The sequence below is a fragment of the Pogoniulus pusillus genome, chromosome 2 (genome assembly GCF_015220805.1).
Source record: "Pogoniulus pusillus isolate bPogPus1 chromosome 2, bPogPus1.pri, whole genome shotgun sequence".
Classification (NCBI taxonomy): Eukaryota; Metazoa; Chordata; class Aves; order Piciformes; family Lybiidae; genus Pogoniulus; species Pogoniulus pusillus.
Genome location: NC_087265.1, coordinates 14,966,117 through 14,979,362, shown reverse-complemented (window position 1 = coordinate 14,979,362; position 13,246 = coordinate 14,966,117). Strand labels below are relative to the sequence as shown.

The 13,246-nt window shown below is 45.4% G+C and overlaps 1 protein-coding gene across 10 annotated transcripts in view; it reads right to left on the bottom strand.

The window, feature by feature from the left end:
- SEMA5B (semaphorin 5B) overlaps nucleotides 1-13,246 on the bottom strand; it is a 324,525-nt gene that overhangs the window by 217,040 nt on the left and 94,239 nt on the right. For 7 of the 10 annotated variants that reach the window (XM_064157107.1, XM_064157117.1, XM_064157125.1 and 4 more), the window contains one exon: nucleotides 9,499-9,559. The exons of 1 other annotated variant lie outside the window; for it this stretch is intronic. The gene's annotated coding sequence lies outside the window, so the exon portion shown is untranslated. Of the gene's footprint in view, nucleotides 1-4,470; nucleotides 4,583-9,498; nucleotides 9,560-13,246 lie in introns of those variants that run through there. 2 more of the 10 variants (XM_064157141.1, XM_064157132.1) reach the window with 2 other exon arrangements.

The following is a 13,246-nucleotide window of genomic DNA, read 5'->3' as shown; positions in this document are numbered from 1 at the left end:
AGGAAAACTTGAAAAGAGGGGGAAAAAAGATGAATAAAAAAGCTGGCTTACATGGCCCAGAAATAACTGAAGAAAAAGAAACCATACGTTTTGCCCCCAGTGGCTCTAGGACTTGGAGCCAAACCGAGGCCAGGAAAACAGAATATTGCTCTTTGTTAACCATAAATAAATAAATAAAAGACTACTCACTCTTGCCCTTTGGGATGTGTTTTCTGAGGAGGAAGAAATTCCCTGAGGAGTTGATTATGTGTAGACAGGAAGTGTGCCTCCTAGGGAAAAGCAGTAGGGGTAGCTTTTCTCTTGGTGCTTTCTTTCCCACCTTTCCATCACTCCTTCATTCATTTTGCAAGTCACCCTCCCCTCCCTTCTGCAATAAGTGAAGCCGCACAAAGGAACATGCAGGTAATTCAGCCACTCGAAACTACACAGCATCTCCTTTCCTATATAAACGATCAGTGTGTGGCCTGGGTTTCATTTGCAACTGTAAATGAAACAGGCTTACAACTGTGTTCATAATCCTCCTTAATTGAATTTCTGTGACAAAACCCAGACAAAATTATTACCCTCAAGTTAACAGTTTGTGCAAAGTAGTCAAGGGTTCCTGGGAAGCTTTAAAACAAACGCCGGACAAAACTGGATACCACAAAGAGGCTGTTTGGTATTGGTACCATTTGTTCCCTGGAGGAACAACATCATTTTAATATGAGGGACAGCCTAGGAATTCAATAAATTCCAAAACATATGAGAATTAAATACACAGAGAAAGAGCTTGGATGTGAACTAGCACATGCTGCTCGCACCACAGCTACTGGGAAAAGGTGTTGGGCGGTCCCAGCTATTTGAAAGGGCAGCATCACTAACAACTTGGTGTGGCTAATTCACTGGGTTTCACAAATCTGGGAAGACTGAAGCAACTGTGTGGTTTGTTGAAGCTCACACCCCAGTGAAAGGGCTGTCTCCTTTAAAGCCCTCAATGCAGTTACTTCCTCCAACTAGATCACCAGTTACATGTTAAATAGGTAGAGCATTAGTAATGATGTACAGGTTGCTGGCAAAACATCTGAACTTCTTTTTTAAATAGAAGAATCACTGCTAAATGGAAGCAGAGATGCTAAAAGGGCATCTGAAGGGCAGTCCTGTTGCTTCTGGGAGAAGAAGTCTTTCCTAGTCTCAAAATGTAGTGTTTGTTATTCTTACAGATGGTACAGATCTTCTCTTGAAAGACTGAGCAAAGTTGGCGTAAACAGACATCTGTGTCATATGCCATGTACACCCTATTTTACCCCAAAGTACCATGTCCTAGTCATCTCTGGATCAGCAAACTAGCAAAGTTATTAGGGATTAAAGCAGTCTCTTTACACTTTAATTTACAAGGAGCTGATCAGAACAGGAAAACTTTGTCATCCCAAAGCAATGCCTGCCTGTGTTGCCGCCCCACATGATCACAGCATTTCATATCCTTTGCAATTTAAGCAGAAGGCAAGGCTGTGAGGCAACAGGGAAGGCTGAGGTAATGGAAAGTGAAATTCTGTAGTTCCTCAGTGTGCGCCTATGTTCTGTGTGTCACTGTGTGGGGACTGGTAGGGCCTCATATTAAAATCCCCTCCAATTTATGCAGAATCTAAGTAAAATGTTGCTAGAGGTGACTACGTGAGCAATACTATTCAGAGGCAGGCAGACAGAGACCAGATCTCAATTCTTCAGACCTCCACACCACTGTGAAACAGTCTATCTCCATCTTCACCCTTGCAAAGCAAAACAGGCACAATGAGGCACGGTCAGAAGAGTTTCCAGGAGACATTTCATCTCCCAGGGATGCAGAAGGGTAACAACCAGGTGCTACTGCCTTCCTCAATGTCTCTGCCCTGCTAAATGTTTCAGTGGTTGCATTAGCACCTGGTTTTGAGAGACTGCTCATTAGCCCTTGGGTCCTGTGCCTCTTTAAGTAACCTCTTAAGGAGACCTTTTTACAGCTTGTATGTCTGTCTTTCCTCAGTACACAAGTTAAATTCATCGAACACCACCAGGGGCAAAGTCAGACAGAAATAAATAGAGGCACAACATATGCCTACAACTTCCCACATGCACACACTATACACACAGAGCATGGGGGCCAAAGATCAATGCATGAGGCAATAAATTCATTTCACTGCTTTGTCACTGGTGGCAAAGAAAAGAAAAAGGAACATTTAAGAAGGTGATGAAATGTTTAAAGAAAAAGCAATATATTTTTATGCACTAGTAAAATCCATTTGCAATGACATCTCTGGTTAATTGGTTTCATCTTATTAAACTAAAAACCTATTTGTAAAATCTAGACATATTCAAGCATAAGTCCAATTTCTTTACTAAAAGCCAATACACCATCTCAAAGAAGAAAACCAGCAGTACACACCAGTTTCCATTAGTCTGAAAGCACAATTGGTATGAGGAAGAGAAATGAAACAGAAACCTTTCTAAAACACACTCTGGAAAAATCACATCACTCATTTACTTCAGAATTGCAGCTCCCTTCCTCCCTGACCCTATGCAAACAGGTTTTGGCCCAATTATAGAGTGATTTATAAATCAGCCTTCTGCTATCTTTCCCTGCACTTGTCATGTTCAACTTCTTCCCCCTTATTAGACCACTCTTCTTCTCATTAAATAGTCCCTCTGTCTCAGTTGCCAAAGAGCTGCCAATCGGGCCCCTCATTTTACAGAAGAATAGACTCAGCTTTACCAATGGAAAAGGGCCTCTAATGCACCATGGACACAGCACAGTGAAGCATGATAATTTGCCTGTGTTAATGATGCTACTCCACAATGATCAGGAAAACAAAAATCTTTAATAGCTAAGTGACACCCGGTTCTTCTGCAGCCTGTTGAATCCAAAACAGTGGAAGCAGAACTCAATATGCTTTAAGAGATGAGATAAAAGTGGCTGCAATGTCCTTGTTTGGTTTGGTTTTCCAGATTCATAATCTGTTTGGGATCACTAAAATGAGTGATTTGGTGGTGGGAATAGGACAGGAAAAACAATCCAAGCGTTTCAAAATGTTTTAGTGACTTAAAAGCAAGGCATATTAGAGGAAAAATAGTTAAAAGCCATATATATAAACATCTTTGTGTATGCTATATGCATGCATGATTCGCAGTCTCCCAGTTACATTGCTCTGTGGGAGGGATTTTGTGCAAAACACCACCAAAAAGTGGGACTAAACCATAGTTACTTATTTTTTTCCCTTTTTTTTTAGGTGAAAAGAGGAAGTCATCACTGTGGGAAGGCCAGAGAGGCAGTCTGATGCACTACTGCTTACTTCTGAGGATGCTCCAGTTCCACAAAGCATTAAGCTCTTGAGTGCTAAATCAACTCTAAGAAATGCTTTCAACCTCACTTCTGATCAGAAGCTTTTCCCTACTTACAGCTGGGTACCCTTGGCTGCCTGGCTAGACAAAACATTGATTGCTTTGGCCAGTCAAAGCCTGGGTGCTCCAAAAAGTCAATCTCAAATGCAGCACGTTAAGCTACTCAGTGGGAGAAATTCTGCTCTCATATTTGGCCAAATACAGCAAGCTGAGTGGCACTGACTTTGATGACATTATTTGGTGTCAGAAGGAAGCAGGCATCATAAGCAATCATATGGTGTGTGTTTGGTAATCCTTTGGCACTGTTGTAAGGTTGCAGAACACTCTTAAATGTAGTTTTAGTTCACAAAAAGTTGAACTGATATTTACAATATTGCTCATACAAGAAAAGGCTTCTATGATATTTCCAAGAGCAAAGAGAGTGATTTGCCAGCCAGTTGCAGTTGTGTAGATTTTGTAACCATCTGATTGGCACACTTCACACATGCCTTATCCAAAACCATCTGGTACAGCTTCCTACAGCAGTAGGACTTGAATTCAAGTGGGCTGCAAGAAGGCAGAATTGCTGAGAAACTAGAATCAAGCTATTTCATCAATGCAATGTCCAGGCATTTTTCAGTTCATGATATCCAGCATTTAACAAACCCAGAGGTAAGTCTCACAATTAAGTGATAGCTTTTACTGTAGAGTGCTAGATGTGGCTTTTTAAAAGACTATTAACTGTAGTCAGTTGATTGTCTTACTGTCTTATGAAATTAGGTACTTACCACAGGAAAAGTTTGTCAACTCAGGTTGAAAATAAGCACCTGAAGACTGTCTAAATACCTATTTACTTAATCTGGAGTAGCACTCAAGGGGAGTACTAAATCCTTTGAGACAAATGCCATACCACATATCAAAAATTCTCCCAAATACTGTATTTTAAGCCTTTTGTTACTAATGTAAAAGCCCCAAGATGCACATTTCTGGCTCAACATTTGATTAGCAGAAAATGTGTCTGTGGCACTAGCAGCAGGGCTTTGGGAGAGACAGAAGCAAATCAGCATTGTTATATCCTTTAAAGACCAAATTATTTGCTGTAGTTTTAAATATAAACATCTTCCAGCTGAGTAATTTTGATACCTTTCATCTTGAGTTCTGCAAATCTTACCAAGTTGAGACCATAATAATTAACAGCTATCTATCAGCAGAAGCAGAGTTGACTCCTCAGATGCATCACAGCTGAAACCAGCCCAGTCAACCTCTCTTTGAAGTCAAGGAGCCAGGGAAAGATCCCCACCTGCGATCCAGAACAAGTTTTTGTCCACTCAATTTCCCTTCTAGGCTTTGTTCAAAGCTGATTTGGGCTGTGAAAGAGTGATGTTGCCTTCCAGCAGTGGAGAGGAAAATCAGTCTTCCTCTTTGGGACAAAATTCACTTGTGCAGCAGAACTGGTAGCAACGCTCTTCCAGAGACTGTATGCCTCAAATGGGCAAGGGCATGAAATCAAAAGAGCTGTCACTGCTAATGATGAAGAGCCATCCCCTCATCCTGCCAAGCCAGTGCAGTACCACCCCATTCTCTGGGGCTGCAGCAGCAGTGGAGCAAACATAGGAGGGGACAGAGCAGGCAAGCAGGTCATAGCCACCTTTTACTGATGCAAGGGAGGTCCCTGAGCTGCAAAGCTTTGGGCTGTTCAGCAACCACATGAGCAGGCTGATGCCACAGCTACTCCCTCCTCTGCCCTTGTCTAAAGCAACAGCAACACAACAAAGGCATCTTTACAGAAAGGAGAATCATAGAATGCCCGCCCTGGTTGGAAGGGACCTCTAGAGGTCACCTAATTCAACTCCCCTTGCATTAAATAGGGACATCCTCCACTAAATTAGGTTGCTCAAAGCCCCATCAAGCCTGACCTTGAATATCTTCAGGGATGAGGCCTACACCACCTACCTGGGCAACCTGTTCCAGCATTCCACCATCCTCACAGTAAAGAACTTCTTTCTGTCCAACCTGTTCCAGCATTCCACCATCCTCACAGTAAAGAACTTCTTTCTGTCCAACCTGTTCCAGCATTCCACCATCCTCACAGTAAAGAACTTCTTTCTGTCCAAACTGTTCCAGCATTCCACCATCCTCACAGTAAAGAACTTCTTTCTGTCCAATCTAAATATGCCCCATTCTAGTTTAAAACCAGTGTCCCTCATCCCTTTGCTACAAGCCCTTGTAAACAGTCTCTCCCCAGCTTTCCTGTAGCCCCCCCTTTAGGTACTGGAAGGCCTCTATAAGGTCTCCCTGGAGCCTTCTCTTCTCCAGGCTGAACAACCCCAGCTCTCTAAGGATGTCTTCATAGGAGAGGTGCTCCAGCATTCTGATCATTTTCATGGCCCTATTCTGGTCCATTAGATCCATGACCATCTATGTGCTGAGAGCCCCAGAGTAGGACACAGTACTCCAGGAAAGGTGTAAGCAGAGTAGAGTGACAGAACCACCTCTCTCAGCTTGATGGCTCATGTCCACCTGATGGCTTTTCATCCACCAGCACCCCAAGGCCCTTTCTGCAGGGCTGCTCACTATGACATCCTCCCCCAGCCTGTATTGATAATGAGGATTGTTCTGATGCAGGTGCAGGACCTTACACTTTGCCTTATTAAGAATCATGAGGTTCACCTGGGCCCAACTCTCCAGCTCATCCAGGCCCCTCTGGATGACATCTCCTCCCCCTGACATACCAACCACACCACTCATCCTGGTATCATCTGCAAACTCACAGAGGGTGAACTCAACCCCACTGCCTGCATCATTGACAGGGACATTAAACAGCACTGCATCTCAGCACAGTTTTGTTTCTTGGTGTCTTTCTCACTCTCAAACTGGTAGTGTGAACACTACCACTCACAACCAGGATTGCTAATAACATTGGATGTACTGGCATTGATATAAGGTAGTTGTCATAGCAGCTTAGGTATCACAGTATCACAGTATCATCAGGGTTGGAAGAGACCTCAGAGATCATCAAGTCCAACCCTTTACCACAGAGCTCAAGGCTAGACCATGGCACCAAGTGCCACGTCCAACCTTGCCTTGAACAGCCCCAGGGACGGCGACTCCACCACCTCCCCGGGCAGCCCATTCCAGTGTCCAATGACTCTCTCAGTGAAGAACTTTCTCCTCACCTCAAGCCTAAATTTCCCCTGGCGCAGCCTGAGGCTGTGTCCTCTTGTTCTGGTGCTGGGCACCTGAGAGAAGAGAGCAACCTCCCCCTGGCCACAACCTCCCCTCAGGTAGTTGTAGACAGCAATAAGGTCACCCCTGAGCCTCCTCTTCTCCAGGCTAAACAATCCCAGCTCCCTCAGCCTCTCCTCATAGGGCTGTGCTCAAGGCCTCTCACCAGCCTCATCACCCTTCTCTGGACATGCTCAAGCATCTCGATGTCCCTCCTAAACTGGGGGGCCCAGAACTGAACACAGTACTCAAGGTGAGGTCTAACCAGTGCAGAGTACAGGGGCAGAATGACCTCCCTGCTCCTGCTGACCACACCATTCCTGATGCAGGCCAGGATGCCACTGGCTCTCTTGGCCACCTGGGCACACTGCTGGCTCGTGTTCAGGCGGGTATCGATCAGCACCCCCAGATCCCTCTCTGTCTGGCTGCTCTCCAGCCACTCCGACCCCAGCCTGTATCTCTGCATGGGGTTGTTGTGGCCAAAGTGCAGCACCCTGCACTTGGAGCTATTGAACACCATCCCATTGGACTCTGCCCATCTGTCCAGGCGGTCAAGGTCCCGCTGCAGAGCCCTTCTGCCCTCCAACTCAGTCACATCTGCCCCCAGCTTGGTGTCATCTGCAAACTTGCTGATGACTGACTCCATGCCCTCATCCAGATCATCTATGAAGATGTTAAAGAGGATGGGGCCCAGCACAGATCCCTGAGGGACGCCACTAGTGACAGCTGCCAGCTGGATGTGGCACCATTCACCACCACTCTCTGGGTCCGGCCCTCCAGCCAGTTCCTAACCCAGCACAGAGTGTTGCCATCCAAGCCATGGGCTGACAGCTTAGCCATGATTTCTCCCCCCACCCCAGATTTTGCAAGCTGAGTGCATAGGTGCAATCATTAGATTCATTAATTCTTGTGTTAGTTTGAAGCAGGCTAGACTGTTTTGGTGAGAGAAAGTAGATAATTGGCTATGAAAGGAAAACATTGGTTGTGTCTCTTCTCTCACAGTCCCGCTGAGAAGTATGGGAACAAGAAGTAAACATTAGATAACACTCTCCATTTTGTCTCACTCTGCTTTTGGCTTTAGACTGAGCAACATCTCATTAACCTCGCTGCCACTAACCTTCCTTCTTAACCTCTTGGCTGCACCTCTATTTCTTTCTCAGGATTTGAGTAAGGTTGAGAGGGGCAGGGGGAGGTGCAGGGGTGGTTGAGAGCCCCTCCTGGGGACTCAGGTTTCTGGGAGGGGAGTTGTGTTTCTGTATTACCTTTTACCTTGTATATTTCTGTCTATAACTGTATATACTGTAAATAGCTGCTTGTATATTGTGCTAGCTGTAAATAAATAGCTTCATTCATATTCCCAGAGTCTGTCTGAGTTAGCTGGGGCATTTTAAAAGTGTGGGGGGGGTGGGATAGAAGCCAAACCACCACCATTCTAAAATCGTGATCTCTCTTTAGCTCGCTACTTGCCAGGCAGATATAGTCACCAGGGTGTGCAGCTATTAAATGCAAACCACAGTTCCCATCACCCTTTTTCTGTTCTGCACCTTCCTTTAACCAAGTATTTTCCTTGAGCTCTCTTTTGATCTCCTTGAGAAAAATATGGCCTCCTTTATTGATTAAATTATGAATTCCAGTGGTGGGTGATTGAGTTATATGATATCACATGACAACAGCCATCAACCACAATTGAAATAAAAGGGGAAATTAGCACTCTATTACAAAAGGTTTGATTTTGAGTAGCTGACTGAATTAAACAGAGATTGAGCAGATCTGAGAGAACTGATTAGAAAAAACAATGCAGAACAACTACCAAAATTAAGAGCTCACTAATTCACCTTAGAAAAAGATGGGGAAAGTCGAGGAGGCAAAGGAAATTGTATCTTTTCCAAGCACTCGTAACGAGGAATTGCACAAGAACTTGCCTCTGTGACAAGAATCTTCAGATACCAAACCGACACCAAGCTACCAAAGGCCAGAAAACACATGACCAAGTCAGCAGCCCCTTGGGTTCATTTATTCAGATTCTAGTAGGCTTTTTTAATTAGTAGTAACACAAGCAAAATAAGGCTCTTGGCCTTTGTTCTGTGCCTGGGAACCAACTGCATGCCAGCTTTTGGTAATGTATCATTGCATTTTATTCACTGCTCATCTACACTAATGAGGTAGTTTTATTTTTGTCTGCTTGTGGCATTTCCTGCAATACTGAGAGATGTCTTGGGCTTTCCTCCTGAAGATTAAGCAGCTATTATTTGAGTTCTTTAATGAAATAAGAAGCTAATAAAGCAAAGTCTCTAAAATGGCAAGCTCCATTATAGAACACTGTCATCTTCCAGTCACTTCCTTACAAGGTAGTTGCAAGGCAGAGTATTAGCAAAGATGATTTCTAGCAAGGATCTGGAAAGAATGTAAGCATGTCTGTTAAAGTTTAAGAGGGACATTTTGATGCTTGAGCGTGTCCAGAGAAGGGCGAAGAGGCTGGCAAGAGGCCTTGAGCACAGGCCCTACGAGGAGAGGCTGAGGGAGCTGGGATTGTTTAGCCTGGAGAAGAGGAGGCTCAGGGGTGACCTTATTGCTGTCTACAACTACCTGAGGGGAGGTTGTGGCCAGGAGGAGGTTGCTCTCTTCTCTCAGGTGGCCAGCACCAGAATGAGAGGACACAGCCTCAGGCTGTGCCAGGGGAAATTTAGGCTTGAGGTGAGGAGAAAGTTCTTCACTGAGAGAGTCATTGGACACTGGAATTGGCTGCCCGGGGAGGTGGTGGAGTCGCTGTCCCTGGAGCTGTTCAAGGCAAGGTTGGACGTGGCACTTGGTGCCATGGTCTAGCCTTGAGCTCTGTGGTAAAGGGTTGGACTTGATGATCTGTGAGGTCTCTTCCAACCCTGATGATACTGTGATACTGTGATACTGTGATAAAGGAGAGTTGCAAACAGTATATTATTTACTTACAGCCTTGGCATTACTGAAGTGTCATAGTCCAAGTCATGCTTCAATGGAAATCCTTAGTAACCTGTGGAAACATCAGAAAAATGAGGCTTCAGCGATATTTATAACTACATCTTTTACCCATTGGTGAAGAGAATTTAATGTCAAATATTCATATTATTTTGGAAACAAAATGTTAAATAACGTATTTAACCACAAAACAGTGTAAAAAATTCCTTAATGCTCCTCTAAAGGTGTCCTCAAAACTTGCTTCAGTTGCAGCCATTTTCTTCGTATTTTCTTTCTGCAAAAACTTTAGTCTACAGACTTGCTAGCAGCAAGTGTTTGTAGAAACAATAAATATTTTAACACACTGGATCTAACTTAGGGATGATGCAGCCCTTTCTGAACTTTTCACAGTCCTGAATGCTTAACCTTCATGGAAGAGACAAGGAATCGCTCTTGTCCCAGTTTCCAAGTGGGAGATTTGCACCAATGAGAAATATCAGCTGAGAACATGCATCTTACTCCTCAATGCAGTGCTCTGCTTTGGAACATTCCCATCCCCACCACTCCTCACCTTGCCTCATAGAATCATAGAATCATAGAATCAACCAGGTTGGAAGAGACCTCCAAGATCATACAGTCCAACCTATCACCCAGCCCTAGCCAGTCAACTAGACCATAGCACCAAGTGCCTCATCCAGGCTTTTCTTGAAGACCCCCAGGGACGGTGCCTCCACCACCTCCCTGGGTAGCCCATTCCAATGGGAAATCACTCTCTCTGGGAAGAACTTCTTCCTAACATCCAGCCTATACCTACCTTGGCACAACTTGAGACTGTGTCCCCTTGTTCTATTGCTGGTTGCCTGGGAGAAGAGGCCACCCCCCACCTGGCTACAATGTCCCTTCAGGTAGTTGTAGACAGTAATAAGATCACCCCTGAGCCTCCTCTTCTCCAGGCTAAACAACCCCCGCTCCCTCAGCCTCTCCTAATAGGATTTGTGCTCCAGGCCCCTCACCAGCTTTGTTGCCCTTCTCTGGACATGTTCCAGCACCTCAACATCTCTCTTGAATTGAGGGGCCCAGAACTGGACACAGTACTCAAGGTGTGGCCTGACCTGTGCTGAGTACAGGGGAAGAATAACCTCCCTTGTCCTACTGGCCACACTCTTCCTGATGCAGGCCAGGATGCCATTGGCTCTCTTGGCCACCTGGGCACACTGCTGGCTCATCTTCAGCTTACTATCTATCAGTACCCCCAGGTCCCTTTCCTCCTGGCTGCTCTCCAGCCACTCATCTCTCACCCTTGCCAAAGTTCACCGAATCTTCCATTCTGTCAGTAAACTACTCAGAAATGCCATCAAATATGAGTTAGCAAAGACCTATTTAAATTGTGCAAGTTGATCCAGGAGCTGCAGTTAGATGAAGATGTGTGAACACAGTCTACACGATTCAGCCCAGGTCTCACGCAAGCCCAGCAGGGCCGGCAGCTTATTGCTGTCTACAACTACCTGAGGGGTGGTTGTGGCCAGGAGGAGGTTGCTCTCTTCTCTCAGGTGGCCAGCACCAGAACAAGAGGACACAGCCTCAAGCTATGCCAGGGGAAATTTAGGCTGGAGGTGAGGAGAAAGTTCTTCACTGAGAGAGTCATTGGACACTGGAATGGGCTGCCCGGGGAGGTGGTGGAGTCGCCGTCCCTGGGGCTGTTCAAGGCAAGGTTGGATGTGGCACTTGGTGCCATGGTCTAGCCTTGAGCTCTGTGGTGAAGGGTTGGACTGGATGATCTCTGAGGTCTCTTCCAACTTTGGTGATACTGTGATACTATCAGCCCCTACTCCCCCTCTCTTGGAAACACCAAGAGTAATGATCCCAAAGCAAAACACAGAATGAACAAATCCGCTCAAGAAACCCACACCTCAAAGGTTGTTTTCATTATTGTCACCCTTCTTAGCCAAACCCCTCAATTCCACCACAGCTTGATAAAAGAAACAAAAACTGTAACAAAATATAGGAAATTACAGATTATTTTCTAATAATTTATCTTTCTTCTTCATACTACAGGAGCACCCCCCAGGAGCACCCGCTGCCTGAACTCTTTGTGCTAAGCACAGTACAGACATTGGTTGTGGTAGTCTTTGCTCCCTGGAGCTTGCCAGCATGCGATCAAGGAGCTAAAAGTGTAGGCTGGGAAGAAACAGAAACAGCAAAAATCAGAAGATGCTTCTGCACAATGGCTTGTGAGCACAAATCCCACTCAGCCAGTAACAAATGATTCACTGCAAAGAGATTCTGACCCTGCTACCTATTATGCTTGACAGATGATCTCACTGAAATAATTTATCTAGTTATTTACATGGCTTCCATTAGAGCCGTGGCTGAGCATTCACAAACCAGATGGGTTTTTCCTCACCACGCTCCTGAGAAGGAGCACATGCTGTTAACTCTGCACCATAGGCAAGGAACACAGATACTAAAAAGCAAAGGGTTTTTTTTTCCAGGGAAACTAATATCTGGTCAGGCAGAATGCTCGATCACATAGGAAGGCTCCCATGGGTTAATGTGCCACGTTCAGGGACAGATCATCAAACTTCAGCCACAGGCAGACTTCTATCCACCCTGGTCATTTTTCCATTCTTCAAAACAATGTATCACAGTATCATCAAGGTTGGAAGAGACCTCACAGATCATCAAGTCCAACCCTTTACCACAGAGCTCAAGGCTAGACCATGGCACCAAGTGCCACGTCCAACCTTGCCTTGAACAGCCCCAGGGACGGTGACTCCACCACCTCCCCGGGCAGCCCATTCCAGTGTCCAATGACTCTCTCAGTGAAGAACTTTCTCCTCACCTCCAGCCTAAATCTCCCCTGGCACAGCCTGAGGCTGTGTCCTCTCATTCTGGTGCTGGCCACCTGAGAGAAGAGAGCAACCTCCCCCTGGCCACAACCACCCCTCAGGTAGTTGTAGACAGCAATAAGGTCTCCCCTGAGCCTCCTCTTCTCCAGGCTAAACAATCCCAGCTCCCTCAGCCTCTCCTCGTAGGGCTGTGCTCAAGGCCTCTCACCAGCCTCGTCACCCTTCTCTGGACATGCTCAAGCACCTCAATCATGTGAATCAGGAAAAGGAAGAGGAAGAGGTGGAAGAGGAGGAGGAAGAAGAGGATGAAGGGGAAGTGGAAGGGCAAGGGAAAGGGAAGGCAAAACCTGTAAAAGGAAACTGAAGCAGCAATGGAACCAGTCGCCCAGTTCACTGAGAGACCGAAGTAATCTTTTTCTACAAGAGTCCTCATTCATCACATATCTGTAACTCTGAAAAAGGTCTCACAGTCCCTTATTTCAGCATTTTAAGACTAAAACACATATACACTCTCACATTTCATTCCTTCTCCAGCCAGTCTTCCCTTATGGAAGAAATCACAAGAGCAGGGTTGAAGATGTGAATATTTCTGCAACTCTTCTGGCAGGGCTGAATCCTGAAGGTGGGAAATCCAAGGTGACAGGCCAGCTGACAAAAGGACTTAGCTTTCACAGTCAGTTTAAAACTGTAACAGTGAGAATGCATTTTTGATGATATTCCAGGAGGCAGTTCAGAGTCCAGCATACCATGAAAATAATGATGACTCTGCCCACTCAAACCTCCAGGACTTGTAGTGTTTTCTAAAAGGTAAGCCACTGGTCAGCATAAACTCTTGAGTTTAATCACCAGAAGGGTCTTTAGTCTGCAAACTTCCTAACTCTAAACATAATAGTTCCCTTCTGGCCAGAGAATAA